Genomic DNA, 22434 nt, shown 5'->3' with positions numbered 1-22434 from the left:
ACTGTTCCTGCATTGTCATTAAAATGTTACATAATTGGATTAAAAGAAAATCAAAATACATTCTAGATAGAATACCAAACCTTTGAATCCACAGCCCTCACATATGTCTTAATGTGTACAAGATCATCAGCCAGTGATGAAAGAACACAAAAAACACAAAAATGATTCCTAAAGTCTTAAAGCAACAAAATGTACATGAAGTATCACACCTGTGAAAGTGCTCATTAGTGCTCTCACTGTTATTATCATACAGGATATTATTAAAATTATTACTGATGTACTAAAGTGCAAATATAAGATGCTACTTTTGCAAATGTTCAAAGTGATGCTAATTCCAAACACTATTATACTTTTGTGTAAACTAATCTTTAACAACATATGAACATAAGATCACACAATGCTGGTTAATCTTAGCCAGATTAATTACAGACTTTACTTCAGCATTCCTATCCAACTTGTAAAGAAAGAAAGAATTATAGTGAGACTCATCAGCACAGAGCTTTATTGAGATAAGTCACTGTGCCTGTTTAAAAAACTGATGTGAAACTGTTGACACAAGTTTTTTTTGGGACAGTGCTCTGACTCTCTTGAGGAAAATAGAGCGTTGTTCATTCATTCATTCATTGACTGCTCCTTTATCCTCCACAGGAGGGTTGCTGGAGCCAATCCCAGCTAGGGTAAACGGTGGTGAACACCCTGATCAGGTCACCAGTACTTTGCAGGGCAAACAGAGATCATACAGAGATGAGCAAGCATTCACACTCACATTCACAATCACACCATTTAAGAGGGTCCAATTTACATCTGTGAAGACTGGAAACACAAGGAAACAGCTAGCAGTGCTCAAATAGAACAAACTCCCCCTCGAATGCCTCTAAGCCTTATTGATTTAAACAAGCTGGATCAAGTGCAAGTCATTTTTTCACAGATCCATACAGAGGAAGGACAACCTGATGTAAACACGTGTCAAATCCACTAAATGATGGCTCAGTTCTGTTTAGCTTTTTTAGTTTCAGTCCAGGTTGACTGTCCTGACTGAGAAAGAAAGAAAGAGAGAAAGAAAGAAAGAAAGAAAGAAAGAAAGAAAGAAAGAAAGAGAGAAAGAAAGAAAGAATGAGAGAAAGAAAGAACAGTACAACATCAGTTTCTCTTCAAGAGTTTCACCCTGTCAAATGTAGCATCTGTTTGATCTACTACTACTGTTATCGTACTATTACAAAAAAGCCACAGGAGACATACAGTAGAGACAACCATGCATGGTTATCTGCTGTTTTAAAATTAGAGACACACCAGTGAGGGTCACAGGCATGACTGTGTTTATATTCACAGCCAGCAGTATATACAGAAAGCACTTAAGGAAGCAACATGAACTCACACTGTGACCTAGTTTCTTAAAAATGAATAAATGGTTTGGTACTGCAGATAGTCCAAGTGGATCATTCCAGAGCATCACTGTAAAGAGGTCAGCGCTGTCACTCTGTGGACCAGGAATGTCTCAGAGTGACAATAAATATGATTTAGTTGTCAGGAGAAAAAATAAGACTGTTATATATTTCCTAAACTGTTAAAGACAGCATCTTTATTTAAAATCATTAGTCTGTCTTTTCTTTATTATAGTGGAGGGACAAATGCATGTAGATTGTTTATCATGTGATATATGCACAAACAGTGTATTGTTATATTTTAATCTCAGCTTGTCAGCTGGTCAAAATTACTGTCACTTCAGTGCTGCAGGCTGCAGAGACCCAGGCCAGCAGTGTTTATTTTGTGACACGGCATTCACTACTGCTTCCTGCAAGTCTGCTGTGTACTTGTAAGGAACTGCAGACCTAGATTAGAGATACTCCACCCACTACCCTCAGCACGTAGAACATAGAACACGTACGCAACATCTTTCAATTAAGTGACAGAACACGTTGTCCTCGTCAAATAGGTATGTGTTCAGCTGCATGTAGTGCTGTTTCCGTTATAGCACTCATTTCCTTTTTCTAACAATTGATGTCATTTTCCCACTGTGTCTCTGTTTCCTTTTATACTTAAACACAACGTGCAGCGTGGCTTTCGCTGTGGGGAGCTGTATGTCAACTACACTGCAATGTGCACGTTCCTTCACACCTCCCCTGCATGCAAGTGACCCTGCTTTAAAGCATGCGTGTCATGTTTTTACACAGCATGTGTCATATCAACACATGATGATGAGGAATTTTGACTTGCATTAAAGGCTGTGTGACTGACTCATGTGTACCAACACTTGTACCAACACCTCTCCACATTGTGCTTACTCGATAGAGGTCAGGGGTTAGGGTTATATGGGGTAAGGGGTTAGGGTTACTCCCTGAATGTGCAGAAAATAAAATATTATAATAAAACTAGTTCAAAATGAGCCTGTATTTAATTATAACATGCCTCCATAATCCCTGATGACATATTAATGATTTAATACAGTAGCCTACATATCTTTGTTGGTGTAGCTTTAAGGCAGTTCTGGAGGCAACTAATACAGTGGCCAGTGATTGTATTTTCACAGTTAATATTAAATTCATGATCCCCTCTGACGCAGAATGTTGCACCTTTAATCACCTTCAAACAGTGGCTGGAGGTGAAGAAGACACAGTGCACCAGAACTGTACAATAACAACAACACAGGGATGCGCACGTGCGACGCGTCAACGCCCCCCCACCGCCACCCTCTCTCTCTCTCGCTCTGTGTCTTACTCCGTCTCCCTCTCCCTCTCTCTTCATTCATTGCTACACTGTGCTGCTGTGGAGACCCACTCACTTTTCTTGACACGCTGGAAAGAAGAGACTTTTAACCAGGACCATGAGGGGCTCCGGTTGCCCGAGAAACGCGCGTGACAGGGCAGGTAGGAAGCATCCTCCGGTTGGAGCCTCACTTTGGTTTTTCTCGTGTTTTTTATTTTTCATTTATTGACACTGCTGTGTGTGTGTGTGTGTGCGTGTGCAGAGTGTACTCAGCGCTAGCAGGCTGTTGAAGTAAACAAGCCTGTGTCACGTAGGCGTCGAAGCTGACACTGCTTCTCTTTCTGACTAAAAGAGGCGGGACTGACCACGACGCGTACACACACACATATATATATGTATACATACGTAGAAAAGCGTTCGAGGTTTAATAAATACAGACAATACTTGTGCTACTTTTGCAGAAAGCAGAGACAACTGCACGCTGTGAGAGCTAACCTCCCCCCTTCCTGTCCGATTAGCCTGTAAGCTAGCTGCAGTGGACCAGTGACAGTTACACTAAGAGGATGTAAACAAGACTGTTCCTGCTCGTTTGCATAAATATCTATCAGCATCCAGTCATTGTATGCCCTGTCATAGACTACCAGACTGACAAAGTTATGGCTGAAGAAAACCTGTGATCACCAGGTCAAGTTTTCGTGTGTGTGTGTGTGTGTGTACTTTTCTGGCATAGACACTGACTTTGTCAGGACCAGTAGTCCTCATAGAGACCAAAACCTGGTCCTTATAAGGCAGCATCTAATTTCTGAGGAACTGCTTAAGTTATGGACTAGTTTCATTTTAATTGTGGTAAGGTTAAAGTTAGCATTGGACATTGACTGGTTATGGTTAAGGGATGTTAAGGGATTGTTTAGGCTGCTCAAATGAATGGTGTGTGTGTGGTATGTGAATCATACAGTACTTCCTTCTTTTTTTCTTGGCTCTTAGTATCTTTAAAAGCTCCCATTTATACTGTTGCACTTCCCAGGAACTGTAGCTCTCCTAACTCCATCCTCTGAGCATGAGTTTTTAGGAACTTTCTGTTCCCTTTGTGCTTTTGTTAGTAGTTAGCATTACTGTGTTGCCATAATGATTGTTGCATAGTCACTAAACGTGTCTCTTAATGATGTGCTTTACTGAAACTGTCAGTGAAAGTTTCCTACAAACTCACAGAGGGGCGGTTGTGTTGCTATTATTAGACACGTTTGTTGTTCCACAATCTCGGCTGAGGTCCAAGAGTAACTGGGGCACCCACTTCCTGGAACGACCTACCTGTCAAGATCTGTTTGGTGAGCTCATTGTCCTCTTTTAAAGGTGCGGTGTGTAAGAATTGGTGACATTTAATGATGACAGATTTTAATAAATGGAGGACTCACCTTTCCCCATTCAAATTAGGCAACTATAGTTGTCTTTTACATCCCTGAAAGGATTTTCTTCATTTGTCTAGTAATGTTCCTCTTCAAAATGATAAATGCCTGCTGTTAGTTGGTTTGTCCATTTTAGCAATTTTAGGAACATGGCGACCCAAGATGGTGGTCTTTATATTATTTCCTAAAATAATATAAAAGACCAATTCCAGTTTCCAAAATCAAATTATTATATTCAATTTCAGCCAATAGACACTGGACCTTTAAATCCCTTTTTAAAAATGGATGTCAGAATTTTATCTTTGAAAACCTTTTTTTTTACGATGTTGTATTTATTCACAGTTGGCATCTGTAATGTTGCATTGTTGTGATGTCTTCATTTGGACTTAGATTTTATTGATTCATATATGTATTCTTTAATGGTGTCATCATAAATTGGACACTCTAAATTGAACATAGGTGTGAGTGTGAGTGTGGATGGTTTGTCTCTACATGTGGCCCTGTGATGGGCTGATGACCTGTCCAGGGTATACCCCGCTTTTTATCCTATGTCAGCTGGGATTGGTACCAGTAACCGGATAAAGTGTTAGAAGTTGAAGGATGGATGGATGGTTTTTATCATGTTTTTCATCATGTTATCCCATGTTTGATTTTAATTGCATTGTTTGCCTTCAATTTGTATACTGTAAATTACTTCACAACGGTTTGTGTGTTCTATAAATAGTTATCATTATCGCCATCATTATTATTATGTGGGTCATGGTCAGTTAGACGTGTCTGCATGTTTAGAGGCTGTCACTTCAAGGCCATTATATCTCATGTTACTCAGGGAACTGCAGCATTGAAAGAACCTGCACACACAGATCATCTGAACCACTGCTGATGCTGTGGCCAAATGTGAGCCAAAGGCTAAGTTATTATAAGAATAGACCTTTATGTAACTGTTAGTCATGTAGCCTCCAGGGCAACATTGAATTCACTTTGCTGTCATGTTGATGAAGGCCATGTCGAGAGGCCAAACACTGCTGTACCCTGTATAAATGTGGTCAGAGTTGTTCTGGTCACTGCAGTCTGAGCTGTTGTAGCAGATGTGCAAAGGAAGAACAGCTTTCAGGCTCTGTTGTGAGTAGGTGATGAGCTCTGCTGGCCGTCTGCCTGTACACTGAGGGGAGGGGGAGGGGCTGAGCAGAAAAACAGGAAAAACGTAATAGAAAGTTGCGATCGTTTGTTTGAGGGGGCTGGTCTTTTTGTTTTAATAGTCAAATATAGACAGCATGTTCTTATTCTGCATGATACCCACTGTTTATATGCATATTTATACATTAAGATGTTTACATTGTTAACAATAATAGGATAAGATAGTCCTTAATTAGGGGAATTTACAGTGTTATAGCAGCAGAGACAGTGAAATATAAAGGTAATAAATAGTAGTTAAACATGCTTTACAACATAAGATAATATATGCAGCACAAGCTTAATATTTACATCGTAAATATTGAATACAAATTGCACTATAATGAAATCAATGAAGGTTGAGATTCATGAAATTGTGATGCTGCAGGAAGGCGTGTTATGGAAGCATTGTGGTTGCTCTACGTTGAGAGAGCCCATGTAGCCCCAGAGAGATAGAGAGAGAGCTTTGCTGCAGACCCTGCACTATTTTATAAGGACATTTCACAATGGCTGTGAACTCAACAGTGCATTATTCCCCTGCTCCAGAAGCTGCTGCCTGCACAAAATCTGCCTTTTCTCAACGCCTTCTTTTAAATTTTTTTAAAAAAAAGTGTGTCCATGTTTGTCTCTTTCATACCCCTGCTCTAAATAAGCACGGTAAATCAGACTTGCTTATCCTTATCACAGACTGGCTCTCCTGCACCTCCCTCCCTCTGCTGCTCCATATCTGGGGGAAAGTTCACCAGCTCACTCTGAATCTCATTACAGGCTTCAGGCAGAGCTGGAGCCTGCGTGTGTGATGCTTGTGGTGTGGTGCGCATGCTTACATTATGTTCGTCTGCACTGTTCCAGCATCCGTTTTTTCATCTGGAAGACTTCAAGTGCAGTGATGTTAGTGTTATTTAAGGACATGCTGCTGCTTCTGTCACATACAGTTTGACACAATATAGCAACTAGGCCTGTCAGAAAATGGAGAAAAATGTTTTAGGTGCTTCCCAAACCTCTTAGTGATGACAACCTTTCATCCAAAATCCAAATATATAGTCATAGAATGTCATAGGATAAATACAACAGAGCATATTCATGTTTAAGAATCTGATATCACAGGGGTTGTTTTCATTGTTAAAAACTGATAATGATATTGAAATGAAACAAGGCCCTTTATAGATCAACAAGCGTAAACAGAAGGCCACATATAGAATACCCCAATAATAGTAATAATAATAACAATAATAATGCATTTTATTTGTCCCAAAAGTATATAGTGAGTCCTGCACCTATTGTATGGTAGAAGCTGCCAACACATACAGTATGTGCCATGCTTTCGTGGAGGCTGTTAAAGCCAAAAATAAAAACAGGGCAGAACTCCAGCTCTTTAGCAAATGTCCATGCTATGTTTCAGTGTGATGTTCAGTCATCAACAAACTTTAAATCCTGATGCAATGGTGTCAACCAGACATTGTATTCTTATTAATTGTATTTACCTTTAACTCACATCAGATTAATGTTATTTGACATCAAAGCTGGTTAATTGCTCTCACTGGTGTGAGCTTCTGCAGCAGTAATGATCTGTCAATCTGCCATTAAGCGTTTTTAAAGTATACATTTTATTTGTGCTAAATTCAACTAAAATCAGATTAAAAATGTATAGGTCTTGTGCCTGCTTTAAAAATAGCAGCTTGTCTTTGTACAGCGTCTGCACCACTAAATACAAGCACACACTGCCACCTGGTGTCATGTGTGACACTACAACAAAGCTCATCAATGCTCAGTAAAAAAATAATTATTTCAACCATTATATTACAGTAAAACTGAAACTATTTTATTTGGAAAAAACAGCTGTGGCCTAAATGTAATGATTTATTTCCTCAACAGTAAGACTTTCTTTTTCTTTTTTCTTTGACATTTTCTAATGTCACTACATTGCTGCCAAATATTTCTTGACTAACTGATTACAATTTGATATAGAACATGAGATAATAATGAATTGTACCTCTTATTATTTCTCAGAGGTCAAAATGACAATTTCTCTATTTCCTTGCCACAGTCCTAAACCCAAATACATTAAATTCACATTGTAAACAAAGAAAGAAAAACAGTTATTTCAAACTTTGAAAAAACAGCGTGTTTTTTGTTTTTTGTTTTTTTTATCAACATAATTGCTGAATTTGATTATTTCCTTATTGGATTGTTTTTTTAATCACTTTGTTTATTTAAACTCAGTCACAGCTTATGTGGTAACTATTCTACTTTTGATTATTCAATTTTTATATGCCAGTTAAAAATGAGTATCTGTAACCCTAGATCGTTTTACTGTAAATAATATTGATTTAATTAAAAAAAAAACATACACATAATAAATGCATAAACAACAGTATCAGGTGATCTATATCCTGTTGGATTCAATATTGGCATAATCACACACAGTATGTACAGTGTGTGTGTGTGTGTGTGAGTGTGTGCGCACGTGTGTATGTGTGTGTGTTGTTCGGTGCCTGTCGGTGATCATGTGAGCCCGTGACAGGGTCGTGGGCCATTTGAGAGAATGAAGTGTTTTTTTAAATGAAGCTGAGGTCCCGGCAGTCTGCACGCCCGCCTTGTCCCCTCATTCTCTTCTCCTATTGGCTGCTGGGCTGCTCGTCTCATCTGTGATTGGAGGAATCGTCAGTTGCATTCACTGCCCATGTGTGCAGCGCATGAGCTCAACACTTGTTTTTCCTCCCACATCTGTTTTCACTCGTTGACGCTGCACAACACAGATTCACTGCACGAGTTATTACGGTAATGGGGATTCTTAGAAATGAAGACTTGAGGACTGGAAATGCTTGTGAAGAATTGAAGGAGTGACTAAAAGAATGTATTTATACGTAATGTCCAAAACACACCTCATATAATACAACACATATTCTGTTAAATAAGTTGACAAAAAAGTAGTTTGCATTTATTTCCAAATATTTATATATCATTTTTATGATTTCAGTTTATGATCCATATGAGAGATATTTTGTGATTTTCCTTTACTTTCTCCTCATTTTCTTTATTTGTTTATTTAGATTTCCTAAACAGTGGCAGTGTTTACACTCATATGTGTATATGTATATATATATTCTGCCTCTGTTTGGTCTTTGTGAACAGTAACGATGTAAAATTATTAGTTTGCTGCATCCATTATCTGAAAACACGCTTTTGTCAAGCAAAGCTATCAGACCTGATTGAGGAAATGTGTTTTGGTGCTTTACCACTATACAGTTCTAGCATGACTTGGCTTGATGGGATAGTCCATTTTTCTTTTTTGTACCTGCTCTGATGAGGTTCCAAGTGAGCTGAACCAATACTAAAATGTGACTTCAACAGACTGCTGGCCACTGACTGATCAGAGAGCGTCGTCACTGGAAGACTCATGAGTGTGACGTCCGACACAGGATTAAAACCGAACAATGCCGAACTGTAGATCAGTTAAATAGACTTAAAAATCCTGAAAATATATTTGAATCAGTTTTGATTTAGTTCATTTCAGAGTCTGTGCTCCGGTCATGCAGGAAGTACTGAACTAATATTTTTAATGATCTGATTCTAATTCAGTACACTGAAAACTACTGCTTTGCTTGTCACTAGTTCATGTGTTTGTGTTGCATATAACATGACATCACAGCAGTTTCTTGCAGCCATGCTATGATGACACCCCCCATGTTGAGGAGGTACTATAGTAATGGGAAACGGTGTGCCTGATACCCAAACTGTGTAGAGTGTAGCCGTGCCAAACGGAGTAGTGCAAGAACTGTATCGTGCGTGCAGTGTGTAGTGTCATTACTTTCTGCGTACAGTTTAATATCTAAACATCGCTTTACTGAGAAATATATGTTGTGTGGAGCTGGTAGAATTGTATGAACTCATTTGACCACAGTTTGTATGCCATGCATTTGTTTACATTTTAAATGTGGGCACTCCAGCTTTAAGGTCAGTGTTTGTGGGTGAATAATGTCAGTTTTTGTACATGAATAATGTCAGCTTGTGTGGGTGAATAATGTCAGCTTGTGTGGGTGAATAATGTCAGTGTTTGTGGGTGTTTGTAGGTGAATAATGTCAGTTTTTGTAGGTAAATAATGTCAGTTTTTGTATGTGAATAATGTCAGTTTTTATACATGAATAACGTCAGTTTTTGTACGTGAATAATGTCAGCTTGTGTGGGTGAATAATGTGAGTTTTTGTAGGTGAATAATGTGAGTTTTTGTAGGTGAATAATGTCAGTTTTTGTAGGTGAATAAGGTCAGTGTTTGTGGGTGTTTGTAGGTGAATAATGTGAGTTTTTGTAGGTGAATAATGTCAGTTTTTGTACATGAATAATGTCAGTTTTTTTACGTGAATAATGTCAGTTTTTGTGGTTGAATAAGGTCAGTGTTTGTAGGTGAACAAAGTGCTAAATGATGCAGTTTGAGCTTTGTAAAACAGTGATTTAGAATGAGTGACACTTGAGTGATACCAATGCGAATGTGCACAGAGTTTAGCAGTTGAGAGACATGTTGACACACAAGTTTCGAGTTTTCAGAGTTGTTTTCCCTTCCTTCACTTTGTGTTGCGCATTGTCTCCAGTAGTTACGGTAGTGCGGGGCTGGCGTTGCTCAGCTGATGTGTGACATCCATTCACTCCGCAGACTCCTGCTAAATCAGACTGACTTGAAACCTCCGCCTCAGTGTGTCGCCGTATGTGAGCAGAGTGACTGATCACTGTTCAGTGTTCAGACAGCCACGATGTTGGACAACGAAGACTTTGTGTTGGACACTTCCCCGCGCGAGCTCACGCAGAACCCGCTCAGGAAGATCTGGCTGCCCTGCAAAAACGGGCACATTTTGCAGAGACGGGGTAAGAGGACACGCATCTGTGGGTGTCAAGTGCCGCAAAGGCTGAGACCGGGGAGGTGATGCGACGTGTTTTCCTCAATATTATTCAATCATATGTCTGTTTTTGAACTTGTAGATATGGCGTTTTGTGTCATTTTCGCTGTGATATTTGGGATGCTGCGCACCAACAAAGTCGCATAAATGTCTTTCTTTTCAATTTGGTATAATTATGCATCATGCGCAAATTTGTCAGGCTCATTTTTACCTAAAACAATTGAGTTAAATTACACCTGAACATCTGTTGGGAGAAATACTTGTAATCTCACTTAATTGAATTTGACCACATGACACACATCGGTCATCAATATCAATACACACATGACTCCAATGCATCAATTTAGAAGGATCCAGCATGTGTGGTACTGTTGGACAGCCAGTGTGAGTGAGTGTGAGCTGCTGTTGTGTTGTTTCTTCTTCCAGCTGCTGTGGTTTACTCCCTGTAGGTTGGTCTCTCTTCTGCCGAGTCAACCCCTGTCGGCTTCAAGCTGTTTCCCTTTAGATTAGACTTCATCATGATCCAGTCTCTCTCTCCCTCTGTGTGTGTGTGTGTGATCAACACCTGACCCTCTTATGCTTAATTTCTTATCAGTTTATCATATCATATCAAATGATGCGATATGAGAGCGTGTACTAATGAATATGAAGAGATTTTTTAAGGGCAGCCCATGGCCAAGAGGAGAGGAATTGTGCTAACAACTGGAAGGTCGCCACTGTGGCTTGGTTGTCTGTGTTCAATCCTGGTGTGTAATTAGGATGGGTTAAATGCCAAGTGAGTCAAATTCACTATCACTAATAGGCGTGTGTGCACAAATGACTTATTGTAATTATATTTGAAGATTTAGGACTCTTGTTTTTTAAGAGGAGTCTTTATTTGAAGACTAAAAAAATAGAATAATGAGATAATACAAGTATAGAAGAATAAAAGACAAAGAAATCAGTTGATAATAATTGTGAAACACATTTGCTCCAGAGTGAAAGTTTAAATGTGACAGAAATCAGAGTTAAAACATGCAAAGTGAGTATGAGTCGGCTCCAGCTGAAATAATATGTGGCTCCAGAATCTAAAAATGCTTTGGCTCTTGTGCTTTTTGCTCACACAATCCTGAGCAGCAGGACCACCAGTTCCCTACTGTCTCGTTCCGAGCTACTATCTCATAGTTCTCGGGGATTTCACTGTTTTAAATGTAATAATGCATTTACTCTACTAAGACAGTAAACTGAATATATTTAATTCGTGGACAAAATAAGACATCTGAGGAAGTGATTTGAGGGTTGAGACATGTTAAAATCTATATTATTAATCTAAAAAAGAGACTAATCATCAATGTTTTCAAGATTCTCAGATATGTTTTTTCTTCTATTGGATTCAGCATTCTATCTATCTATCTATCTATCTATCTATCTATCTATGCTATGTTATATTATATTTTATTCAGGGCTGGAACAAACGATTATTTTCATAATCGATTCACCTATTGGTTATTTTATCGATTAATCAACTCCTTGTTTCATCCAATCAATGGACAATGTCTTGTTTTGTCGACACAAACCAAAAATAATTAATTAATCAATTAATAAGAAACCAGAACATATTCACATTTAAGAAGCTGAAAAATATTAAAGAAAATTCAGTCTTCAAATTAATCGAATAGTTGCAGCCCTAATTATATCACATGACAGCTCAACGTAATGTGACTCATGGCTGCTACGTCATGGATCAGCCAGCAGGTGGAGACAGAGTTGCATGAGTGAAGTCCCTCAGACTTTGGGTAAAAAAAACAAAAACACACACCTGGGTTCCGCGTCACCGTGACGGACAGACAGACAGACAGACGGATTCAAACATCAATCACAAACACACGTGACGGAAACGCGGAGTTAATATGTGTGTGTGGCAGTGGCGCTCGTCAGACAGCGCGTGTTGACAGGCAAGTGTGTGTGTGTGTGTGAGACTGGGAGTCTCCTCGAGAGAGAAAAAGAGAGTGAGAGAGATAGAGAGAGAGAGAGTTCACCCACAGTGATGCCACAGATCCACGGCGCGCGTTACTTGTAGCACGTTTGACTGTTTACAAAGTCACCTGGAGAGACACAGAGGGACACAGAGAGACACAGAGGGACTGTGTTGGTTTGTTGGATGGGTCTGGCCGTGTGTGCGCTCTGCTGGTCTAGTGGCTCGGATGGGATGCACGGTGAGCTTCATCTGCTGTGAGGAGGACTTTCTGCAGATGCCAGTGTTCCAGCATGAGGAGGAGGAGAAGAAGAAGAAGAAGAAGGTAAGAAGGTCAAAGCTCATGTTGTTTTCACTGACCTCATGTTTGTTTATATTCGTTGCACGGGTTCATAACTCAAACCAACTTTCTCTACAGCTCAGATAAGATTATTTCGACCTTTGCTTCCACTTGACTCACTCACTCATTGTTTTCAATCAAGGGAAAGTCCTATAATAAGTCAACCCACTTTCATTCATTTCATCACAATAGAGGCAGAATAAAGACATAATATAGGTGCTCAGAAACACTTTGTACAGAAGCCTCAGTGCAGGTATAAAGTGAGTGAATGAGGTAAACCATTCACCATAATGACTGCCGGAGGCGACTCTGAAAAGTCCAAGTTCAGTCACGCATGCATGTGCTTGTCAAAAGCACAGGATCAAAAAAGGTTTGTGGTTCTACCTGCAGTGATGTCATTGAAATAATTTCCTCTTCCCCTCCCTCTGCTCTGCTCTGCTGTTGATGATGAGAGATTACATATGTGATTACTGCACAACTTACTTTGGGAAATATGATTTTGGTGCTGCAGCCGGAGGCTTTTACTTTCTAATCAGAGTGGAATGTGATGACTGACCTGTGACCTGACCTCTTTGTCTCTGTGGCTCTGTCTGACCCCAAACTGTCATTGTTTAACCCCACAGACTCATGATGTTTGACATTAGTTTTCCCATGGTGTGATTATACAAGTCACACCAGAGTTAAAGCTGCAGTGTTAGTATGCTGTAGGGCTGCAGCTAACCAGTGAATAATCTGTCGATTATTTATTTGAGAGTAGTCGGTTTTGGTGCTTTTGGGTTGATTTCCATTACTAAAGTAGCGCCTCAACATGGGCGGAGTCGTCACATAAACTAGTGACGTTTTCGGTGTAACTGAATCATTAGAATCAGTTAATTAAACAGATTAGTTCTGTTCTTCCTGCTTGACTGGACTCACTGAACCGAAGTACGGCCGATCGGGTTCGGATTCGGCTCACGATCGCCGGCTTTCGGCAGTGCTGTCGCTAAATACACCAGATTCCTCTGTTAAATATTGAGATTTAGACATTTCCTTTGCTAAATGTTGGAGATGAATGCATGTTTTCAGGATTTTTGAAGTAAAAAAAGGCCAAATTTTTGAGAAAAAGACTTATGTTTCACATAATTTCTCAATAGAAGTGTGTTTTTTTTCACATGGAATGATAAAAAAGTTCACAATATAAACATATTTATGATGCAAATTTATAGTAATAAAAAACATACAGATATAATGACTCATAAGTTCATATTAAGTGGCGAGCCACATGAAATTGATCAGGTAGCCGCAAGTTTGAGACCACTGGGTGATATCCAACAGCCAACCTGTCCACTGCTCCTGTACCCAGTTTATGTTCTGTTTGCAAAGAATAAACACTACTAATACTGTATTACTTCCACATAATATACACATACATGGCTCGGTTGAATACTTGATGGGTTTAAAAGACTGGGATGAATTGCCTTATAAGACATATAAGTGATTTTTAACTTTTTAAAGTTGGGCATTGAGTTTGTTTACTTGCAAACTCGTCCTCATGCACTTGCAGGCATTAAGTTCTAAGAGTCTTCAGTTGATGATAGAACTACTGAGTGATATAATCTCTAATTGATGCCACGTGTAGTAGTCCCATGCGTAGACATTGGTTTAAACACTGGACAAATCCATAATTGGCCGCCCCAGCGAACTAAACGGTGCAGTTCCCGCTGTGGACTAAGACACGTTGAGTGCTTTGTGGAGTGGAAGGCTTTCCCTGGATATTCTGAGCTCTCCTGTGGCACAGACAAACAGCTGGCATGTCGAGCTGTGGGGCACATGCTGAGCTGTGGGAAACCAATGTCTCAACTCTGCCAGGAGAGAGCTGTGGTTGAAATAATGACGCGGTGCTGAAGTGTTGAAAATAGTCGCTCCACTGAAGCAGCCAAATGTCATCAGTCATGCCGAGTGTAAACAATCAGCATTCACGTTTAATTTAGTGGAACCTTTTTGTAGTAGAAGCTGTAGAGTTGGAGTCTTTTATGACTGTTCTGTTCTGTATTTTCTTTTTTACTAGAATTTGAATTTCCAAATGTGATATTTTTCACCATTTTATTATGAATAAACAGTGTGTAGAATTAATTGTATTAGTGCAATTTGCTATAAACACTTATAGCAGCTCTAAAACACACTTTTAGTTAAGAAAAAACCTTATTTTTTTCATCTTAAATTGATTTAAATAATGATTTAAATCAATTATTCAATGGAAAAAATATTCTCAAAGGTACAGTGTGTCAAATTTAACAACTTTCATACAAAAGGCTGATTTTGAGGAAATAACAATTCAGACCATCAGGTGATTGTATACTTATAAATAATCATGTTTATTTTCAATTTCTGCCAAACACTGAACCTTTACAAGATCATTGTAACGAGGCACTGGAATGATGCTTCTGTCACAAGGACTGTATGTTGGTGAGCAATTTTAAATCACTTTTTATTGCACTTCATGATAAAATTGTTTGTTTTTTACTCAATGAATCAATTACTAAATTAGTAATTTAATCAAAATTAATTGGTCTGAAACTGTGAAAAATGTGAATATTTTCTGGTTTCTTTCACTAATCACTAAAAATGTAATACATTTGTGGACAAAACAAGACATTTGAGAATTATGAAAATAATCCTTAGTCGCAGCACTAAAATCATGCTAGTGTTTGTGTCAGAGGTGCGTTCGGGTGCAGATTGTTGCTCCCTGTGTGTTGCAGTGATGCTTGTGGCTTTTGATCCAGATGAAGACGACAGTGTGTCAGCAGCAGCACTCAGGGAGGCCCACGGCAAAGAACTTTTGAAGAGCGATAGCAATCGAGCAGAAAGTAGAACCCTCATGTAAAAAGCAAAGTACGCAACCTATAGACTTTGAACCGGGGGGGTCATGAATGGGCTGCACAAAGAATGTGTGCCTGTGTGCTTTGCATGGAGAGGTTGTTGTATAAGAGCAGGATGTGAGAAGAAGGCAACACAGAGAATGTCTTTTAATGACAAAGATGCACAGACGCAGCTTGCAAACTGCCGTCATTCACAAAAAACTGGGTGTTTCATTCTAAAGAGTTTTGCATCAACGAAATTTTGAATGAACTGCAAAATAACCCTCAGGGGAATTTTGACGCACGTTAAGCCCTTTGAGACTCAGCAAGTGATTTATGATGGAAATAAAATGAAACTACTATACTTGGGCTCAGCCAATACTGAAAGAAAGATGAGAGTAAATATTACCATTTAACCCAGAGGTCGTCTGCCACTTAATGTCCAGTTATAATGAGTTATTTTTGTATGATGTTTTTGTTTAGATTGCATCACAAATCAAATTTTTTATTATGAACGATATATTACAACACTTTCATTTTAAAAAGATTTAATATCGAGATACAATTTTGAGCTTTGGCCTCCTTTGGCCCCCTCCTGACCAGAGTAGATAGTCTTTATTTTGATTCTATGGCTGTGGAATTGTCAGAAATAATGTTCAATGAGTGAGTGCTTCTGCCCCTTTTTCCAAGATAACGTTCACTTTCGATATCCGGCAGTTATTCAACCGTTAAGGAACTATGGTACTGAGAAGCTGGTGGTCGTTCCGCTGAAGTCCTGAGGTTCTACCGTAATGACTGTTTCTCTGCTTTCTGGTATCCATCCATCCATCTTCTACCACTTTATCCTCCACATGATGCTAGCGGGCAGGGGTGCTGTGCCAATCTCAGCTGACAAAAGGCGGGTTCACACCCTGGACAGATCGCCAGTCTATAGTTTTTGAATCTTCTGGATATCACACACGGTTTAGGAGTTACGGTCATGAGAAGTACGCATGCCAAATTATCGGCCTCTGTAGGACATACTTAAGGATATCTGGTGGATAGTTTGATTTTAAATAAGGTGCCGTTTGTTTATCACAGTCCCAACTGTGTACACATTTGCTTTGTTTATTGTTTATTTATAAGTGTGGAACATCTTGTAAAACACAAAAATGAACCATGGTCTAAAGGAATTAAACGAAAAGGCCTCGGTATTTAATTTTTGCGGTTACCATGAAAGCCCCTGTGCTCGCCCTCAATGGGTTTCAAGGTGAGAGCGGAGCAAACTCCCGACATCAGTGCAGCAGCTGAATTTACCACCTTAAGAAACAAAACCCTCACCTCAGTTTAATCCCTGTCAAGTTCAGCTCTCCATCTCCCTCGCCTCTGAATTCCCACCAAAGTGTCAGATGGCAGACGGGGGCTTTTCTGAGTTTTGGGAGATGTTTGATAAAGGTATGTGGTGAACTGAGAGTTACCTGCCGCCCCTTATTGCATTCCGATGGATGCTTTAGCGGCGTGGAAAACAGTGCGTCCTCTGTGCTGTGTCTCTGGGGGCCTATCATTACCCTACCTGCCGGCACTGACCCGCACATGGGCCACAGAACAAGACCCTCTCTGTGTGATCGGCGGTGGAAAGGTGCCCAGTGTGTGCTTGACCCAGGAGAGGATTGTGATTCCTCAGCAAAGTTAACCCCTGTCATCTTACCTTTTAATGCACACAGGAATTTAACCTCGGGGCGGACACACGGCTCATAGACCCATCATTCATTTTACAGTTTATCTTCATGTGGTCAACATTTCCCACTGCTATTTAAAGGATTACTAGAATATGGGTAGTATTTTTGAAAAATTGTACTTCCCAACCTCAGTTTCCCCTGAGTCAAGAAATATCGTCTTTTTTTGTTACGTGCCCACCACTGACACTTGGTCCTGTTAGCATAGCTGTTAGCAAAGATGGTGGACACTGTTTACATTCTAGGAATGAGGTCACGTTCCCCTACGAGTGAGTCTAAATAGTCAGAGGCTTGATACTGCAACGCTAATTCCGCACTTTTTAGACCCACTCCCAGAATGTAAACCATGTCCGCCATCTTTGCTAACAGTTACGCTAACAGGATCAAGTGTCACTGGTGGGCACGTAACAGAGAAAAGAATGAAGATATTTCTCGACTCAGGGGACACTGAGGTTGGGAAGCACACTTTTTCAAAACTACTACCCCTGTTCTAGTGATACAAAGCTAAATGTAAGTATTCCTTTAAATAGCACTGAAAATATCATGCTTTATTAGCATAATTCCAGACAAGGTTTCTAGACAATAGGGCTGTCCTTTTAATGAAAAAACAAGTTTGAACGAGTATTATGTGACGTGTTTTTATTCCTTCAATTCCTATTTGGATATTTCCCGCTCATATTTCCCTGACATTGCTTGTGTCCTCCGTTTTTTCCACAGCCACACTTTATGTTAAGAAGTTAACCCCAGTTCTGAGAACAACACATCACTTATCTCAGGGATTCAGAGCTGATGTAAAACTCGGTGCCATCTACTGACCCATGTGGTAATTACTTCCTACGGTGTGATGGGCTCTCTAGGCTGTATGTTTGGAATTTAAACGGGGGTTTGAGGTTCAAGTTCGACCGAGAGTTTGCGTGTTCTCCCAGGTGTCTGTGTGGGTTTCCTCCAGGTACTCCTGCTTCCCTGCCACAACCCAAAAATGTGTGATGCAGTGTGGTGATTAAGTTAATAAGGCTCGATTATAAATTGTTTCCAACATGTTTTACTTTGCATTTAAGAGAGGAGAATTAAAATACAGCCATTGTGATTTACAGGCCAATAACTGTTCAGACTGGTGTTACTTACTGAGAAGCAATGATGGAAAGAAACTTTCTGTCATGGTGCCAGTAGGAATGTCTCGATTGATCAATATTTCAAAATAAAAGACAGTTGCCAACAGAGAGGGAAGGCCTAGTACAACTATAACATAATTATTTCATAGCAAGCATTTGTTAATCGCAATTACTGTGCAACATTTTCTTTAAAACAATCTTTAAACTCTATAAAAAAAAACAACTGGATGAAGCAGAAATGTCATTTTTTGAAAGTATTTCCTCCTCGCTTCCCACTCTCATGATGTCATGTGGGTGTCGGCACTGTGACTAGTTCCGACCTCTGACAGGTATAAAAAGATGAATAATTATGCGCTGGAAAAGTTGTTTATGTCCTTTGTCCTTTGAGATTTGCACTTTGAGGAGAAATTCTTCAGCCTGCACCAGCAGCTTGTTTGGGGTTGTGTAATATTTGGACCTTTGTATTCAGCCTGGAAGGTAACGCCTTTGCTTTTTAGTGCCTCGTGGTCAAAGGATGTGTGAGTCAGATGAGCGGATATTTCTTTTCCAAACAGCTTTTCAAGGAATTAATGATGCAGTGATGCGTGGCATCGGACACAAAGCCTCCGAACCAAGTAGATAGTAGGACACAAAAGGCGTCCATTGAGCTTCTTTAAGTGTCTGTAATTCGCTTGGCAATGCTCGGTGGATAGAATGTCAGTCAGAATGATAGATTAAGGAAGAGGGCAACTGTATTTTCTCCCCAGAGTCACGGATGCTTGCCCCCATTTTCTTGGAATGTAAAGCAGAGGCCTAACTTCCACCTCCGCCTCAGACCTTGTGGAGTTTAGTCATATACCGTCCAGCCTGTATGTCTTTGTGTGCCCGTGAAAGTGATCCTTTATGCTGCAGTTTTGTTGATATTTCTCAACGTGTGAGGGGACGGGTTTCTTGTCTCTTCCCCTGACACTTGGCAAGGCGATGTTACATTCACTCTTGGCAACGTCAAAATCCCACAAAGTCTCACTCTGGGGGCCTTTGTAGCCTTTCACGGCACTTCCGAGTGATGGACAGGCAGCTCAGCTCTCCCAGGTCGCATCCTCTTTGCCTTCCAAATGTGCCTTTTGTTGATATTTGTGGCTCCTCTATTTCCCCCCGGGCTCTTTTTTCTCCGAGGTCGGATGCCACAGGGCTCCAAGGGTAATTGCTGTGACAGTGGATCAGAAGTTAGGCTGGGCTACCCAGGTCGCCCAATCATGTTTTCATCATCGAGAGAATGTTTTTCTTTTGGGACCTAATAAATCCCCCCCTTTGACATGCTGCATTTACTCTGAATACACATAGGAAGAAAGAGCCCTTTTTTTTTTTTTGCTCTCTCTCTCTCTCTCTCTGGTTTGCACCAGTGCTTGTAACAAGCTGAGGCAGATCAGTGTTGCTAGTTCACCCTGACTGCTTTTTAAAGGCATAGGTTTGCACTCTTGCACTTGTTGTGGAGGAATTTCATAGGTATTTGCAGTGGAATGTGGTTTCACTGTCGCTCGTGAGGGGAAAACGTAGCGGACTTTTTGAAATGCAACCACAAAGTGTCCAGGAAACATAGAAGTGCATGGAGAGAATTACACATTTATTTACGTCATCGGTTGTTGTTGGGTTTTTGAATGGAGATTCTAAAAAAAAAACCATGGAGAATAATAGGCCACTGTTCTGCAGAGAATGTTTGTCATGCTGTTATTAGTAGTACAACAGGAGTGGAAATTTGATAGCCCTCCTTTTAACAAAAAGAAAAAATGGCACATGTTCCACGTTCCCGTCCTGATCCTGTGTTAATGAGAGCGGGTGTGCCTCACCCTGTGCACCCAGCAAAGGAATCTCTAATTAAGTCACACTCTTGGACCCGGTGCCGCTGCACGTGTTGCACGCGCCTGAAACCGTCGCCTGAGTGTCACTGGCGTGTCATACGTTTATATCATTTACACAGACTGGGAGTTCATGTGTTCACACCATAGCTAAAAATATCCTCCTCCTGTATTTCTGTTTAAGATACAGGGCTGGGCATATACGTTATATACAGTGTACATGTATATATAACTTGAGATGATAGGAATTTTGTCAACAGATTTAGATATATCCTCTTTTTATCTCTGGTTTCGTACAGTTAGGCCACCCTGGGTGATGCTTTTGAGTGTATGTGACGTAATAAAGACTGCTGATTTGTCACTGATGATGAGTGAATGATTTTAAAATACACAACATTTGACGTCTGGTTTTAGCGTGTGTATATTTAAATGTTTAAATAGGAATTGGCTCATGTTGCTGTGCCATAAAAAGCAAATGGAATATCAAGTTTTAACACGAGGGCTGAAAGCAGCACTGACCCAGGCCCTGTAACCCTTATGCATGTCAATTGAGGCCACCAATAATTTGTTATGTGAGGGAAGAGCAAATGTAGACCGTATAGAGGAAACAACGTTTGTAACGAAAGGTGTACTTCCTGTTGCCAGTAGGTGACGACAGTATATGAACAAAAGGTACTTTTTAATATGGAAAAGAAAGGTTTGGAGGAAGTTGGAGGAAATTAAATAATATGATGCCACGTTAGGTTTTAAAATGAGACCTCATTGTGCGGGATTTGTTTTTTGTCAAATTTTGGACGACATTCTAAAGTATGACTTTTTTGTCAAACTTTGGACGACATTCTAAAGTATGACTTTTTTGTCAAACTTTGGACGACATACTAAAGTATGACTTTTTTTGTCAAATATTTGACGACATTAAAGTATGAGTTTTTTGTCAAATTTTAGACGACATGCTAAAGTTGAACTTTTTTGTCCCGTTTTGGATGACATACCAAACTATGACTTATTTGTTTGACATACTAAACTTTTTACTGAACAAACGTATTCACCCAGACAAGCTCTGCTCCTTCCAGAGTCCAGAGTAAAAATGTTAAAATAACTTCTGTTATAAAACTAATTTGACAGCTACCTACTTCCTTGTTTGATTATCTCAAATTAATGTACTTATCTCATGTGAACTCGACCCTGAAAACAGATGTTTCCTGGGACTGCAATTAGATTAGGAATTTTTCCTCCTTTTCTTTATCATGTAGCCTTGCAGTGTCAGTCCTATATGAAGCAAACATCCTGAATGTGCCAAGTGTATCAAATTTCACATCATAAACACTACTTGAAATATTCACTAACTACACATTGCAGGAACACAATCATAAAACTGAAAAGAAAATGCTCCACAAATACATACCTTTGTCTTTGTCACTGTTGCTTTTCGTTTCCAATTCCTGGTTAACTCCTTCAGAGGATCCAGTGGTTGTGTGTCAGCCAAATAACACATGCACAACTGCATGGTCATTAAAAGCTTCTGTGGTTATCTGGTCCACTTTCTCATTGGTGCAACTCTGACATAATTGGATTGTGCAACAGTGTGTCTGCTTCCTTTCCCAGACTGAGCCTGGCTGTTCCCATTCTGAGGATATGCTCCACATACAGCCCCCCAGGAATCACTTGAACCAAGGGGCCTCAATGTCAACAAGCCTGTAGGGTCAGAAATACACTGAACACAACAGCTTGTTTTTCCTTTTTTTTTTATTTCTATTCCTCATCAGGACAGTAAACACGCACAGAAAAACGGTGTATCTTCAATAACAAACAATGAAATATACCTTCAGTAAATGAGTTTGATACCATTTACCTTTTTCTAAATCATGTGTCATAAGCTCAACCAAATGTGTACTCTGTTATATCCATTGTTTACATAACAACAATCTCTTGCATGGCTACTGTTTGACTGGAGTGTCATACTGCATCTCTTGCTGCAGGGCTATTTGCTGTTAGAGATGATAAACTGTTTTCAAAACTGAAATGAGCAATAACTGAAAGCAATTTAAAGTTTTTATTTTGTTTGTGTGTGCTCGGTTAGCTGAATGTCCCTGTACTGTATATTCACTTCTACATGAGTTTATTCTTACAGGTTTGAGCACACCAACCATCTTCTGCAGCTGTTTTTTTGCTTGAAGTTTAGCCTGATGTCTGCTGGGCAAACCGAATATTTTCATTTTAACTCTTTACATCCATATCCAGACTGAGGAGGCTGATTGACGGCGGAAAATGTGACCACCTCTCTGTGGTATTCCATTTGTCTTGAATAATTGATTCTTTGAAAGATGGATCTTTCAGGATCCCTGTTAAAACGTCTCTCAGCACAGCACCATCAGGACGTTTAGAGCACTTACTCCACGCGTCCTAAAATCATAAGGCATTTGTGAGCGGAGAAATGTCGAGGAGTGGTCACAGGAAAACGGTTCCATT

At 39.8% G+C, this 22434-nt stretch overlaps 1 long non-coding RNA gene across 1 annotated transcript; it reads left to right on the top strand.

Moving 5' to 3' along the window:
• Positions 1-2715: 2715 nt before the first annotated feature.
• Positions 2716-10465, top strand: LOC122765640. Its single transcript, XR_006359989.1, has 3 exons — positions 2716-2864; positions 3939-4028; positions 9932-10465. It is a non-coding gene; the product is annotated as an uncharacterized LOC122765640 (long non-coding RNA).
• The last annotated feature ends 11969 nt before the right edge of the window (positions 10466-22434 follow it).

Source organism: Solea senegalensis, linkage group LG2 (genome assembly GCF_019176455.1).
Source record: "Solea senegalensis isolate Sse05_10M linkage group LG2, IFAPA_SoseM_1, whole genome shotgun sequence".
Lineage (NCBI taxonomy): Eukaryota > Metazoa > Chordata > Actinopteri > Pleuronectiformes > Soleidae > Solea > Solea senegalensis.
This window is presented reverse-complemented; position numbering and strand designations above follow the sequence as displayed.